Source organism: Capra hircus, chromosome 23 (genome assembly GCF_001704415.2).
Source record: "Capra hircus breed San Clemente chromosome 23, ASM170441v1, whole genome shotgun sequence".
Taxonomy (NCBI): Eukaryota; Metazoa; Chordata; class Mammalia; order Artiodactyla; family Bovidae; genus Capra; species Capra hircus.
The window spans coordinates 12,031,466-12,046,069 of record NC_030830.1 but is presented as its reverse complement, the minus strand read 5'-3'; the positions used below and the strand labels follow the sequence as shown (position 1 = coordinate 12,046,069).

Here is a 14,604-nt window from a genome sequence, read left to right as displayed (position 1 = left end):
GAAAAATGTACAGATCCCTGTGGGGCCCCACTTGTTATTTTCTGTTCCTTCTTTACCTGAAGATGCCTTTCTATGAATTTATCCTCTGAATAGCAACCTCCAGTTCACTAAGTAGCCACCTCATAGTTGCACAGTATTCCAACTGTGCAAGCAGCAGCTGTGCACGAGAGAAATGCATATCATCATAGAGCTTATGGAGCTCAATATGTTAGCTCTGTTTATTCAAAAGACCACCTGTGTTTCTGGGGAAATTGGAGATGTTCCAGAGGAGAATGAAGACGCAGCAGATAGTAATGAAAACTTCAGAGCTGTATGCCGAAGCATCATTGCCTTGAGTTAAAAACAAGGCACCAGTCCTGCAGGGAACTTGATTTCTAATATCTCTAGCAGAGCATTATTGGTTCAAGTATTAATTAGCAAGTCGGTGACTAGAATCCCCAGCTCCATTTTCTCACATATAGAGAGGATTTGTAGTCTTGATTGTCATTGGGAGAGAAAAAATTACACTGATATGCCAGGGGAAATGATTCTACGTGTTCCTTTTTTAAAGCTATATTTTTCCGTGTTTGCTTTCATGTTCGTGGAGGTTATTTTATTGACCGTAACTATTGAAAATATTGTTTTCTCTTAAATAGATAATGACTCTGTCTCATCCAGGTTGTTGAGCAAAACTGAGTTACTTGACCCATCTAAAATTTTCCTGTAACTGTGACAAAAGGGGAGAGAAAGGTCGAAGACTGGATGAACGAGCGGTGCACTGTGATACCTGGTGTTCTTATAATGAAGTGAAGTGAACTGAAGTCATTCAGTTGTGTCCGACTCTTTGTGACCCCACGGACTGTAGCCTACCAGGGATCCCGTCCATGGGATTTTCCAGGCAAGAATACTGGAGTGGGTTGCCATTTCCTTCTCCAGGAGATCTTCCTGACCCAGGGAATGAACCTGGGTCTCCTGCATTGTAGGCAGATGCTTTACCGTCTGAGCCACTAGGGAGTAGCCAAAGAGTAGTCATTACAAAATCTGACTCGTACAGGGATAGAATCTGCGACCTTGGCGTTATTAGCACCACGCTCTAACCAACTGAGCTAACTGGCCAGATACGTTCTTATAATAGAGGCTGCCAAAAAAGGGAACGTGCAGAATTTGCCTGCCAGGATATCTAAACTGAGGCTTCCCAGGTGGCACCAGTGGTAAAGAACCCATCTGCCAATACAGGAGACACCAGAGATGTGGGTTTGATCCCTGGATCAGGAAAATCCCCTAGAGGAGGTCATGGCAACCCACTCCAATATTCTTGCCTGGAGAATCCCATGGACTGAGGAGCCTGGCGGGCTACAGTCCATGGGGTTGGAAAGCGTCAGACCTGGACCTGACTGAAGTGACTTAGCATGCTCATATTTAAACTGAGTGTAGCCTCAGGACAGGATAAAGCAAGCGCTTCCTTCTTTCTCTTTCCAGGTGTGTCCTCAATGAGACTGAATTGGAGATCACACTGTCATCGTAACCTGGGGTCGCTCTAGGTGAATAGTGCTATTGTTGCTGGATATTTCTTCATGTTCTCTACTCCTTTTAAGGTTCTATGGTAATTTCAAGGCATCCCTTCAATACTTGGGTATCTACCTAGCCTGGGTGTCATGGTAACATTTTCTGGGTTGTTTGTTTACACAGCTTCTAAGTGCAGAGCTGTCTCCCCAGAGCATCTCAAGATTATTTTACATTTAAGAAAACAGTTACTTGGGACTGAGCTGATTTATAAGTTGCTTCCTTTAAGTAACCTCCAGAACACACTCTTGTTTCTGGTTTGCCTAGCTTTCTTATGAAAGCATGGGTACAGGGGGTGAGAGGAAACAAGCTTTGCCAAATAATGTGATGTGGTCTCTGCCCAAGTCCATTGATTCCTTGCACTGCAATGTGCTTCTTTGGTATTTTTTGCAGAATCCATGGACTAGGTTTTGAAATGAGGTTTGGTGAAGGTGCAGGTTATGAAAAGAAGTATTAGAGATAAATGTGTTTTTACCTAAGAGTCCAGGCTACTTCTTTGCCAAAAGCCAGCAGAAAACCAAGGAAAAAAAGAACATAGCTTTATCAGGGTATTGTAGTGGAAAGCAGAGGGCAAATATATACAGGATTATAGTGTTATGTAGGAAATAAAAAGTGTGAAAAATGCATAAGGGCAAGAGAAATAGCTCTCGGTTTTTGAAATGTGTTTTACCTATATGTGCTTTTTTTCTTTCCCTCATTTCCCAACCACACTCCATATGAAATTCTTGATGCTATGAGAGACACTCTTTGCCACACAATGAGTATTTGTGTGGACCGTATTGTGGGCCAGGGCGGCTGAGCATTCTCGTTCTGGCTAGTTAATTGGGGCTGAAAAGGAAATGCCTAGACTTGCCTATAAAAAGTTTCCCAACTATTCCTTTTGCAGCTGTTCTACCTGAGAGTGGGTTTATAAGCCAAGATCTGGTATGGGGTGGCAACAGTGGTTAGGAGGTCCGCCAGCAGAGGAGGCCCCCTTCAGAGAAGCATTCCACACCTGTGTTTCAGGAAATAAAATTTCCTTTGTTATTTCTCCTTCTCCTGTTTTCACTAGTGTAACAGTGTGAGTTATTGAAAAGTTAATTGGGGTCCTGTCCTTTTTGCAGACCTGCAGTCTTCCACAAAAAGAATGAGAAGGTGAGTTTTTCTCCCCTTTAAGCAAAAGTAACATAAGCTGTGCTACTGCAAGAGTGGGTCCAGGGACCAGCAGCATCACCCAGGAGCTTGTTAGAAGTTACAGTCTCGGGGGACTTCACTGGTGGTCCATTGGCTAAGACTCGGTGCTCTCGGGGCAGGGGGCCTGGGTTCCATCCCTGGTCAGGGAACTAGATCCTGCTTGCCGCAGCTGAGTTCAGGTGGTAGAACTAAAGATCCTGTGTGCTGCAACTAAGACTCGGCACAGTGAAATAAATAAATACATGACAAAAAGAAATGTACGTTTTCTGGAACTTCCCTGGTGGGCCAGTGGCTAAGACTCTGCACTCCCAGTGCAGGGGGCTCGTGTTCAATCCCTGGTCGGAGAACTAGATCCCACGTGTTGCAACTACAGGTTCTGCATGTTGCAGTTAAGACTGGGTACAGCTAGATAAAGAAATAATAATAAAAAAGAATTGTACATTCTCTAGCCCCACCTCAGGTTGACTGAAGCAGGATCTCTGTGGTAGAGACCTGCAATCTGTGTTTTAATGAATTCTCCTGGGAGTTTTAGGGTGTGAGAAGGAGTGGTGGAGGGAAGAGACTGCCTTGGTGTTCGGAGTCTGGCAAAGGTGTATTTTGCTGGATTGTCCCAGAGGGATGAAAGTGCTTGGCAACTGGTACCCATGTCCCAGGAATGCCCCAGGAGGTGGCAGAACCTCTGAGGACAGGCCCCGGGGACACCTGAAGTCAGGTCACCAAACACGCGGCTTTGAGAGTGGCAGTGAAGATCCTGGCTCTGACTTTAGCTTGGAAAGTATGGACCCTGCTGCCAGAGCCATCTCTTGGTGTGCCAAGTGACTGTGGGCAGCGAGCAACTTGTGGGGAGTCGCAGCTCCCCCTGTCCACAGTTCTCAGACTGCCTCAGCCCAGAGTACTCAGATAATCTCAGGAAAGTGAGGGCAGGTCTCCATAAAATGCCTCAGATTGAATTTTCTTCCAATTTTGGCTTGAATGGAGCAAGACACTTCAGTTTCAAAAACAAATACAGTATACACTCATGTATATCATAAAAAACACTCATAAGCATAATAGTAGGAAGAAATAGTTTTCAAGAAGGCTAGTCACATATGGCTTGTTTGAATTGAGATGTGCTGTTAGTGTGAAATACACACTGCATTTGGAAGAGTTAGACTATACAGTGGAAGTGAGAAATAGATTTAAGGGACTAGACCTGATAGACAGAGTGCCTGATGAACTATGGCCGAGGTTCGTGACATTGTACAGGAGACAGGGATCAAGACCATCCCCAAGAAAAAGAAATGCAGAAAAGCAAAATGGCTGTCTGAGGAGGCCTTACAAATAGCTGTGATAAGAAGAGAAGTGAAAAGCAAAGGAGAAAAGGAAAGATAAAAGCATCTGAATGCAGAGTTCAAAGAATAGCAAGGAGAGATAAGAAAGCCTTCCTCAGCGATCAATGCAAAGAAATAGAGGAAAACAACAGAATGGGAAACACTAGAGATCTCTTCAAGAAAATTAGAGATACCAAGGGAACATTTCATGCAAAGATGGGCTCAATAGAAGACAGAAATAGTATGGACCTAACAGAAGCAGAAGATATTAGGAAGAGGTGGCAAGAATACACAGAAGAACTGTACAAAAATGATCTTCACGACCCGGATAATCACAATGTTGTGATCACTCACCTAGAGCCAGACATCCTGGAATGTGAAGTCAAGTGGGCCTTAGGAAGCATCACTATGAACAAAGCTAGTGGAGGTGATAGAATTCCAGTTGAGCTATTTCAAATCCTGAAAGATGATGCTGTCAAAGTGCTGCACTCAATATGCCAGCAAATTTGGAAGACTCAGCAGTGGCCACAGGACTGGAAAAGGTCAGTTTTCATTCCAATCCCAAAGAAAGGCAATGCCAAAGAATGCTCAAACTACTGCACAGTTGCACTCATCTCACACGCTAGTAAAGTAATGCTCAAAATTCTCCAAGCCAGGCTTCAGCAATATGTGAACCGTGAAATTCCAGATGGTCAAGCTGGTTTTAGAAAAGGCAGAGGAAGCAGAGATCAAATGGCCAACATCCACTGGATCATGGAAAAAGCAAGAGAGTTCCAGAAAAACATCTATTTCTGCTTTATTGACTATGCCAAAGCCTTTGACTGTATGGATCACAATAAACTGTGGAAAATTCTGAAAGAGATGGGAATACCAGACCACCTGACCTGCCTCTTGAGAAACCTGTATGCAGGTCAGGAAGCAACAGTTAGAACTGGACATGGAACAACGGACTGTTCCAAATAGGAAAAGGAGTACATCAAGGCTGTATATTGTCACCCTGCTCATTTAACTTATATGCAGAGTACATCATGAGAAACGTTGGGCTGGAGGAAGCACAAGCTGGAATCAAGATTGCTGGGAAAAATATCAATCCTCAGATATGCAGATGACACCACCCTTATGGCAGAAAGTAAAGAAGAACTAAAGAGCCTCTTGATGAAAGTGAAAGAGGAGAGTGAAAAAGTTGGCTTAAAGCTCAACATTCAGAATACGAAAATCATGGCATCTGGTCCCATCACTTCATGGAAAATAGATGGAGAAACAGTGGCTGACTTTATTTTTTGGGGGCTCCAAAATCACTGCAGATGGTGACTGCAGCCATGAAATTAAAAGACGCTTACTCCTTGGAAGGAAAGTTATGACCAACCTAGCTAGCATATTCAAGAGCAGAGACACTTTGCCAAGAAAGGTCCGTCTAGTCAAGGCTGTGGTTTTTCCAGTAGTCATGTATGGATGTGAGAATTGGACTATAAAGAAAGCTGAACACCAAAGAATTGATGCTTTTGAACTGTGGTGTTGGAGAAGACTCTTGAGAGTCCCTTGGACTGCAAGGAGATCCAACCAGTTCATTCTAAAGGAGACCAGTCCTGAGTGTTCATTGAAAGGACTGATGTTGAAGCTGAAACTCCAATACTTTGGCCACCTGATGCGAAGAACTGACTGAGTTGAAAAGACCCTGATGCTGGGAAAGATTGAGGGCAGGAGGAGAAGGGAACGACAGAGGTTAAGTGGTTGGATGGCGTCACCGACTCAATGGACATGGGTATGGGTGGACTCCAGGAATTGGTGATGGATGGGGAGGGCTGGTATGCTGTGGTTCATAGAGTCGCAGAGTCAGACACAACTGAGCGACTGAACTGAGCTGAGCTGAACTGAAGTACAAAGAAGAAAATGTAAAATAGTGTATTAATATTCTTGTTGGTTGCATGTTGAAATAATATTTTTGATATTTTGAGTTATTGATTTAAATAAAATATGTTTCTAAAATTTAAAAAAGAAGGCATGTCCAATATGAGAAGGATCTTTTTCCTGCTCTGTCCAGAATAAAAATAGTGAATTCTTATATCTGAAATCTCCTGAGAATTGTCCCACAGGAGGTGTTTTTTAGCAAATTCTGGTTAACTAGCCAGCAAAAATGCAGGAGACATGGCTCAGTGGTATAGAATCCTCCTGTTAATGCAGGAGACCTGGGTTCCATCCCTGGGTCCAGATCTTCCCGTGGAGAAGGAAATGGCAACCCACTCTGGTATTCTTGCCTGGAGAATCCCATGGACAGAGAAGCCTGGCCCGTACAGCCCATGGGATGGCAAAAGCTGACAAAAGGGAAAACATATATTCCCTTTATTTGTCTCTGTATGAAAACTTTTAAAAATGCAATTGTATAGAATGAGAGGAAATGGACTTGCTATGACTGGTTGGTCTAAGGTTGACCTGAGAACCTCATCTGTGTTGCAGTAAAAAGATGAGACGTTTTACTGGGAGACTTGGACTTGATGCTCAGCTGCACGACCTGAGACTAGGTGACTTTGTTTTTCGGTGACTGGGTTAACCATTGTCTTCTAAAGATTCCTTTCATCAGATTTTTATGTAACTCACTCCTTCTCAGGATAAAGTTTTCTTCTTTGATATCACCCACTGAGAATGGCCTTCCCTGACCTCCATATTTAAAATATGCCCCTTTCTTCTCCCAGTGCTGTTCTAGCCCCTTCTTCTGTTTAGCTTTTTCTTGGCATTTACCTGAAATTGGGTTATATATTCACACCCTTGCTTGCTTATAGTCTGTTTCCTGTGCTAGAAAGTAATCTCCATGAGGGTACAGAAATATTTTGTATCTTATTCATCCTTGTACCTCCTTGAGTAGAAGATTGCTAGGCAACTGCAGGCTCTCATACGTATTGGTTGAATGAATAAATGATCTATAATATGGTTACATAGCCTAGACCTTCTGGTACTTTTGTGATGATTTGTTGTTGTTGTTTAGTTCCTAAGTTGTGTCGAACTCTTTTGAGACCCCATGGACTGTAGCCCACCAGGCTCCTCTGTCCATGGGATTTCCTAAGCAAGAATACTGAAGTAGATAGCCATTTCCTCCTCCAGGGGATCTTTCCAACCCAGGGATGGAACCCACATCTCCTTCATTGGCAGGAGGATTCTTTAGCACTGAGCCACCAGGAAAGCCCTTGTGATGATTAGATAAACCAAGCTAGGTGGATGCACATGCATGTCTTTGTGGAAGTTACCTAGTAATAGGGTTGAGAACGTGGGCTTTGGAGTCAGAGAGATTGGGGTTTGATACCTGGTTCTGTTGTTGGCCAGTAAGAGTAACCTGGGGCAGGTTATGTTATCCCTGTTGGCCCATTTCTTGTCTGTGAAATGGACTAATCACACCTGCATTATGGGCTTGGCATGAAAATTAAATAAAATAATGTAGGCTTAGCAAAGGGCATGTTACTTATGAAATACAGTGAAGGAATGAAGCTCATGGAAGTAGTTTGATAAAGGCATAAACCTACAGCAATATAAAATGTTATCATTCGGATACAGGATGCTTGGGGCTGGTGCACTGGGATGACCCAGAGAGATGGTATGGGGAGGGAGGTGGGAGGGGGGGTTCAAGTTTGGGAACTCATGTACACCCGTGGTGAATTCATTTTGATATATGGCAAAACCAATACAGTATTGTAAAATAAAGTAAAATTAAAAAAAGAAAAAAAAAATATAATTAATAATAAGCTCCAATGTACCTCCTGTATGAGGTCCTAATGCCTGTTTCACACAGGCAGAGGAACATCCCCAGCAAAGCTTGTAAGAACTGCCCACATCATATTCCGTGAAACACTGAACCCAACTCCAGTGTCCTGTGAAAACATTTATTATAACCTGTCTCACAGGAGGGGAGAGAAACAACCCCAGACTCTGGAATGCATGTCACATGACCTCTATTCTAGTTCTTGGTCTGCCACTAATATGCTTTGTAATTCTTGGCAAAGTACTAATTTCTAGATCCCAGCATTTTCATCTTCAAAATAAGGACATAGAGTAAGTAGATGATTGTGATGGCTTTTTTCAGTTGTAAATATTCCATTAACATGCTTTCTTATACCTTATTTATAAGGGACTTTTATTTTGATTTCCTGAGACCCCTTTAAACCACATCATGGACCAGCCAAGTGATCCTGAAACATCAGCTTAACACCTCCTGTAAAAACTCCAGGACCTCACAGAGCTTCATTCCTGATGCCATAACTTTTATTAAGATACCTTATTGAAATTGGAGGTTGTAAATATTTAAGCTGCCGTCATTCAGTCTCCAGTTTTTTTAATATAGGGAGGACTTTAAAATATTGATATTTGATATGAGGAGAATCAGGGGTGTGAAGTTTTCTTTTCCTAAATGAAGTTTCATTTTATCTCATGAGACAAACATTTTTTTAAAAATGGTATTATAAAACGATTGTGGGAAGTAGAGTCAGAGTGGGAAATGCTGCCCCAAATGGACTTAGAATCGGCACTTTCTTTTGTTTCAAAGATGCTCTGTACAACATATGAGCATGAGTCAAATGAAATAAAAAGAGTCCATATAATGTGTCTTATAAAATAAATTTCCAAAAAGGAAAAACTGTTTTTAAAAATATTTCATTTATTTACTTATGGCTGCATTGGGTCGTAGTTGGGGCACAGGGCTGAGTAGATGGCTGTAGTTGATGCATGTGGGGCTAGTTGCTCTGCGGCATGTGGAATCCTAGTTCCCCGTGCCTGCATGCTCAGCCACTCAGTTGCGTCCGACTCTTTGCAGCCCCCATGAACTGTAGCCTGCCGGGCTCCTCTGTCCATGGGATTTCCCAGGCAAGAATATTGGCGTGGATTACCATTTCCTTCTCCAGGAGACCTTCCCGACTCAATGTCCTCTTCATTGCAAGGCAGATTCTTAATCACTGGACCACCAAGGAAGTCCCACGAAAATGAGAAACTTTTAAACAGATGTCAAGCTGTCCATCTGCCTGACTCTTCTCGATTCAAAAAACAAAGAGCTCTGCATCAAAGGCCTCCTGGCTGACCGTCATTTCTTTCAATCGTAGACAGAGAAATCCTATGGAAACCAAGTTCAGTTCAGGGTTCCCCGGCCCTCGTAAGCTGCAAAACCTCCACTCCTGGTTTGGCTAATGCCCTCCCCTGAGGCCAAGAAGTTTATTCTTGAGCTAACAATACTAAGACCCTCCATGGCTTTCAGCCACTTTCTTGAACTGAGTTTTTCCCCTTGTTGTCCTCCAATTTGATAATTGCCTGGATTACACAAACTGATACTCGATTGTTCCTGAGCATATTCCTGATACACATACAAAATGATGCTTGGTTTATTATTTATGTAACTCTTTCCACTTACATTGAAATTTCTTATATTTTTGTCTTCTCACTTACATCAGAAGTTATTATATTTGGGGACTTCCCTGGGGTCCAGTGGTTAAGATTTCGCCTTCTAATACAGAGGGTTTGGGTTCAATCCTTGGTTGGGGAGCTAAGATCACACATGCCTCACGGCCAGAAAACTGAAACATAAAATAGAAACAATGTTGTAGCAAATTCAATGAAGACTTTAAAAATGGTCCACATTAAAAAACATTTTTTTTAAGTTATTATGCTTTATTGGTGCCGGTCACCAAAATCTTGAGCTGATGATCAGAAGAGGTTATAGAGAGAGGAAACACTTGAAAAATGGGTTGATGGAGTGCCTGGATCTGCAGAGAACCAGCATGACGTTCCATGTCGCATGGTTACCCAATGTTAATGTGTACTGATGAGCACCAAGGTGATAGAGGTCTTTTTAAAAAATGAGATAAGAGGCTCAATAGAGCATTTTAATGCAGCCTCATCTCACTCATCCTCAATCATTAGGGCTATGTTCGCTACTGTTTTTTAAAAATGTGCATGCAAATGGGATCATTAGTCTATAATTAATGCTGCTTGTCCCAGGGAGCTCCGCAGTGGCCTCTGGGTGATGTGAAGGACACAGACTGCGTTGGTTGCCCTGTGTTCTCACTACTGTTATTTACTGAGTGCAGTGAGCATGGGCATTACATGGGCTTCTGTTCCCTGCCATGCTTCGGCGCTTCCTTCTGGTGAACAGGCTGTCTAGTCAAATTTAAAGGGATCCCACTCTTCCAAAGAGGTTCAAACAAGTGTTCAAAGAGCATTTAATATTTTTCTTGTGCATATCAAGTGCCTTGCTAAGTGCCTTCCTGTATAGAATTGAGTCAGGCCTTCATCCGGGCTGTTGTCCATTTGAGGGAATAAAAGTGTCCAACCACAAACAAAGGCTCAAACTTGTTAGCATACGATTTTGCATATGATTTGCATGTTAATGGCCTGATGTCAAAACACACAGTCATCTACCTGTCCCTGTTCCTTCCCCTCTATTGTCAAGATGGGCTGATTAGTCTTATTAAAATTAACTCCAGGCTTCTCTCAGTCTCAACCCCAACAAAATGAAAAGCAGTGACAGTGACAGAAGATGCTGTGAATTGTGCTGATTCGGCTGCAGGATCTGTCGTCGTGATGGTAAAAAGCTAAAGTGAAGAAGTCAGTTGTATGGACGAAATTTTCAAATTTGAGACGGGAGATTGATTTTTATTAACCTTACTCTCTAAGCCCAGAGAGGTTTTTTTCTTCTTCTCATTACCCTAACACTCCTAAGAACAGCTATTTGGATGTTCTGTCACTGAATCCCTTCCAAATGGCTTTAGTTTTAAACTAACAAAGAAAATAAATAAATCTGTGATCCATACATAAGAGAGGCTCATGTTTCTGTACAACTAAATATTTCAGATGTTTAGGAATAAAAATAAAGGAAACATATCAAGTAGGAAATTCTGATGAGGAGCATATTTGTCCAACGATGGCATCCTAGACATCATTTTGATGGGGAGAATGAAGGTTTATTAGTGTAAGGTATTTTCCTCAAATTAGCAGCGGAGGAAGGCACTACATCTGGAAATACTTGCTAATAAGCGTGAGATGTTTGATTTCAGAGTCCAATTAATTCAGAAGTGACTTGTGCTTTCCAGCGTAGTTAGATCTGGTACATACAACCACACACACACACACACACGCACGCACACATGCACGCACACACGCGCACACGCACACACACTCCTCCATGATAATTTAAAGAATTGCATTCTAAAGGAGATTAGTCCTGGGTGTTCATTGGAAGGACTGATGCTAAAGCTGAAACTTCAATACTTTGGCCACCTCATGCGAAGAGTTGACTCATTGGAAAAGACTCTGATGCTGGGAGGGATTGGGGGCAGGAGGAGAAGGGGACGACAGAGGATGAGATGGCTGGATGGCATCACCGACTCTATGGACATGAGTTTGAGTGAACTCTGGGAGTTGGTGATGGAAAGGGAGGCCTGGCATGCTGCGATTCATGGGGTCGAAAAGAGTCGGACACGACTGAGTGACTGAACTGAACTGAATTAGGGAAAATGGAAATGTTTGTGTGTTGCTAAGAGATTCAAAGTTATTGTTAAGATGATAGGCACTCCGCAGGAATACAAAGAGATACAACGACATCCTCACCCTCTCTTCAGCTCTGCTCTGGCTGGGAAGACAAAGCAAGCCCATGTAGTGTTAGTTGCTTAGTTGTATTTGACTTCTTGCAACCCACATGGACTGTAGCCCATCAGGCTTCTCTGTCCATGAAATTCTCCAGGCAAGGATACTGGAATGGGTTGCCATTCCCTTCTCCCGGGTGTATTCCCAACCCAGGAATCAAACCCAGGTCTCCTGCATTGCAGGCGGATTCTTTACCATCTGAGTCACCAGGGCCGGGGAGAAACTCATATAAGAGTGTAGCTAATGTTTTACATACCATAAGTACCTAAGATTCTGAGGAAGTATGGTGTTAGAAAAGGTTCTTCATGAGTCTCAGGATATAGCAAAGGCAATTATAATATTACTCATGTATCCATTCTACCTAGCTAATATTTATTGAGGGCCTATGCATTAGGTACTATGAGAAATGCTAGATATAAAACAATGAGTGGAGCATAGTTCATTTCTCGGTTGAATAATAACTAATAAATCATTTAATTTGAATAATATAGATGGGTTTTTGGAACTCTTTGTGTAAATATTTGATATTTAATTATATAATCAATCCAATCTTCAGTTCAGTTCAGTTCAGTCGCTCAGTTGTGTCCAACTCTTTGCGACCCCATGAATCGCAGCTCACCAGGCCTCCCTGTCCATCACCATCTCCCGGAGCTCATTCAGTCTCACGTCCATCGAGTCCGTGATGCCACCCAGCCATCTCATCCTCTGTCATCCCCTTCTCCTCCCGCCCCCAATCCCTCCCAGCATCAGAGTCTTTTCCAATGAGTAAGATGATGGTATTTATTACCTCCAGTTTTTGATGAACATAACTACAAAGAGGGAAGTGAATTTTCAGTCTCACAGCAGGAAGGTGGCTGAAGCTGGACTTGAACTCTGGTTTTCTGGTTTCAAGGATATGGGAGGAGAGCAGTCTAATTGGAGTGAAGGTTTCATCCATAAGAGAAGTAGGAAAAAGTGTCTAAAAAATTCATTGAGGGTAAGATTAGGCAAACTCTTAAAGGAAAGGTTGAGAAATTTGGAAATGGGCCCTATTACATTTTGAAGGGAGAAATCTTAGTAAAGAGAACACTGTAGTGATGAAATTAATCCTGGGGTGGTAGGTACAGTTAGCCGAGCATGGAGAAACTGTTGCCAACAGATCAGCCATGATCCCATCACAAGGTGACAGCTCAGGGTATTCCAGCATTGAGTACAGCTGACCTTCATGGCTAGAGGGTGCCACAGAAATGGGAACAGAGGAGCAAATATAAGGATGATGGGTTTTTTTAATGTACTGTAATTCTGTTTATTAAGAAAGTAATTATAGTTTATTAGTATATTCATTATGATATACACGTCTTGGTTTTTTGTTTTCTTGCCTTTCAGTTGTTAAATATTTATTTTTATTTGTTTATTATTGTCATCTGGCTGCACTGGGTCTTAGTTGGAGCATGCACGATCATAATTGAGTCTTGCGTGTTTTAGTTCCTTGACCAGGGATTGAACCTGGACTTGCTGCATTGGGAGAACATTCTTAGCCACTGTCCCACCAGGAAAGTTCCTTGCCTTTCAGTTTTATTTATTTTTAACTTGGAGTGTTAGTGATGTAACATTATATAAGTTTCAAATGTAAAACCTAATGATTTGATATCTGTCTATATCACAACATGATCGCCACAGTAAGTCTAGTTAATATCCATCACCGTACATAGTTACACATTGCTTTTTCTTGTGATGAGAACTTATAAGATCTACTCTGCTAGTTGCTTTCAAATATGCATTACAGTATTAACTACAGTTATCATGATGGAGAGTACATTCCCATGACTTATTTATTTTATAGCTTGGAATTTTGTACTTTTTGAACATCTTTTCCCATCATCTCCCTTAACTTCCACCTGTGGAAATCATCAGTCTGTTCTCTGCATTTATGAGCTGGTTTGTTTGTTTCGGTTTTTGATTCCCCATGTAAGAGAGATATGTAGTATTTGTCTTTTTCTGTAGGAATGCCTATTGAGAAATAGTTGACGAGTGATAACTGCTTGGATGGGAGATTTGGAATCAAGGAAAGGTTAAAGTTTGTGTTCAAATTTTGAACTTGAGAGTTTGAAAGTGAATAGTTGTCCTAACCACAAACAAAGAAGTAGAAGCAATTGGGAGGAATTTTATTTCAGGGAGAGATGATAGGCCTACTTTTGGGGTGTTGAGAAGGAAACGATATTGTGATATTCAGTAGGTGACACACAGCTGGGCTTCCCTCGTGGCTCAGACAGTAAAGAATCCATGTGCAATGCAGGAGACCCCGGTTCGAACGGTCAGGAAGATCCCCTGGAGGAGGAAATGGCAACCCAGTCTAGTATTCTTACCTGGAGAATTCCATGGACAAAGGAGCCTGGTGGGCTATAGTTCATGGGGTCCCAAAAAGTCAGACAAAGAATGAGTGACTTACATACACAGCACACAGTTTTCAGTTGATGTTGAAGGTCTGGGTTCAAGGGAGAGGGTTAGAGGGATGGACTTGAAAATGTTCCTACAGATCACCATTTCCACGGTGGAAACTTGCCGTGAGATGATATCTGAAGGAAATGAGGAGAGTGAAATGAGCAGAGGGCTGAGGACTGAGTGTTGTTCAAACAACCGTGGATTCATGATGAATAATTATCCTCTTTCTGATTGATCCTCAATAATTCAGATTTACCAGCGTTAGCCTTCTTATGTCTCTGCACACTTCAAATAGCTAATGAATACAGTTCTGGGTAGAGAGATGGCCATAAGAAATGTTTCTCCCAAGTCATCCTGGATTTTCTCCCTGCACCAAAGGAAAGAAGTGCTTGTTTAAGAGCCAGGGGGTAGAATCATGACATGCCCTAATAATATTAGATAAGGTAGTTGTGGTATGATAAAAAAATAAATATTTGATCTTTGTCCTGGTTCCTGGCACAGAGCTCCCAAAACCTGGCAAATCTGAGTGATAACTGTGGCTTTT

The 14,604-nt window shown here is 42.1% G+C and overlaps 1 non-coding gene across 1 annotated transcript; it reads right to left on the bottom strand.

The window, feature by feature from the left end:
* Positions 1,022-1,095, bottom strand: TRNAI-AAU. Its single transcript has one exon. It is a non-coding gene; the product is annotated as a tRNA-Ile (tRNA).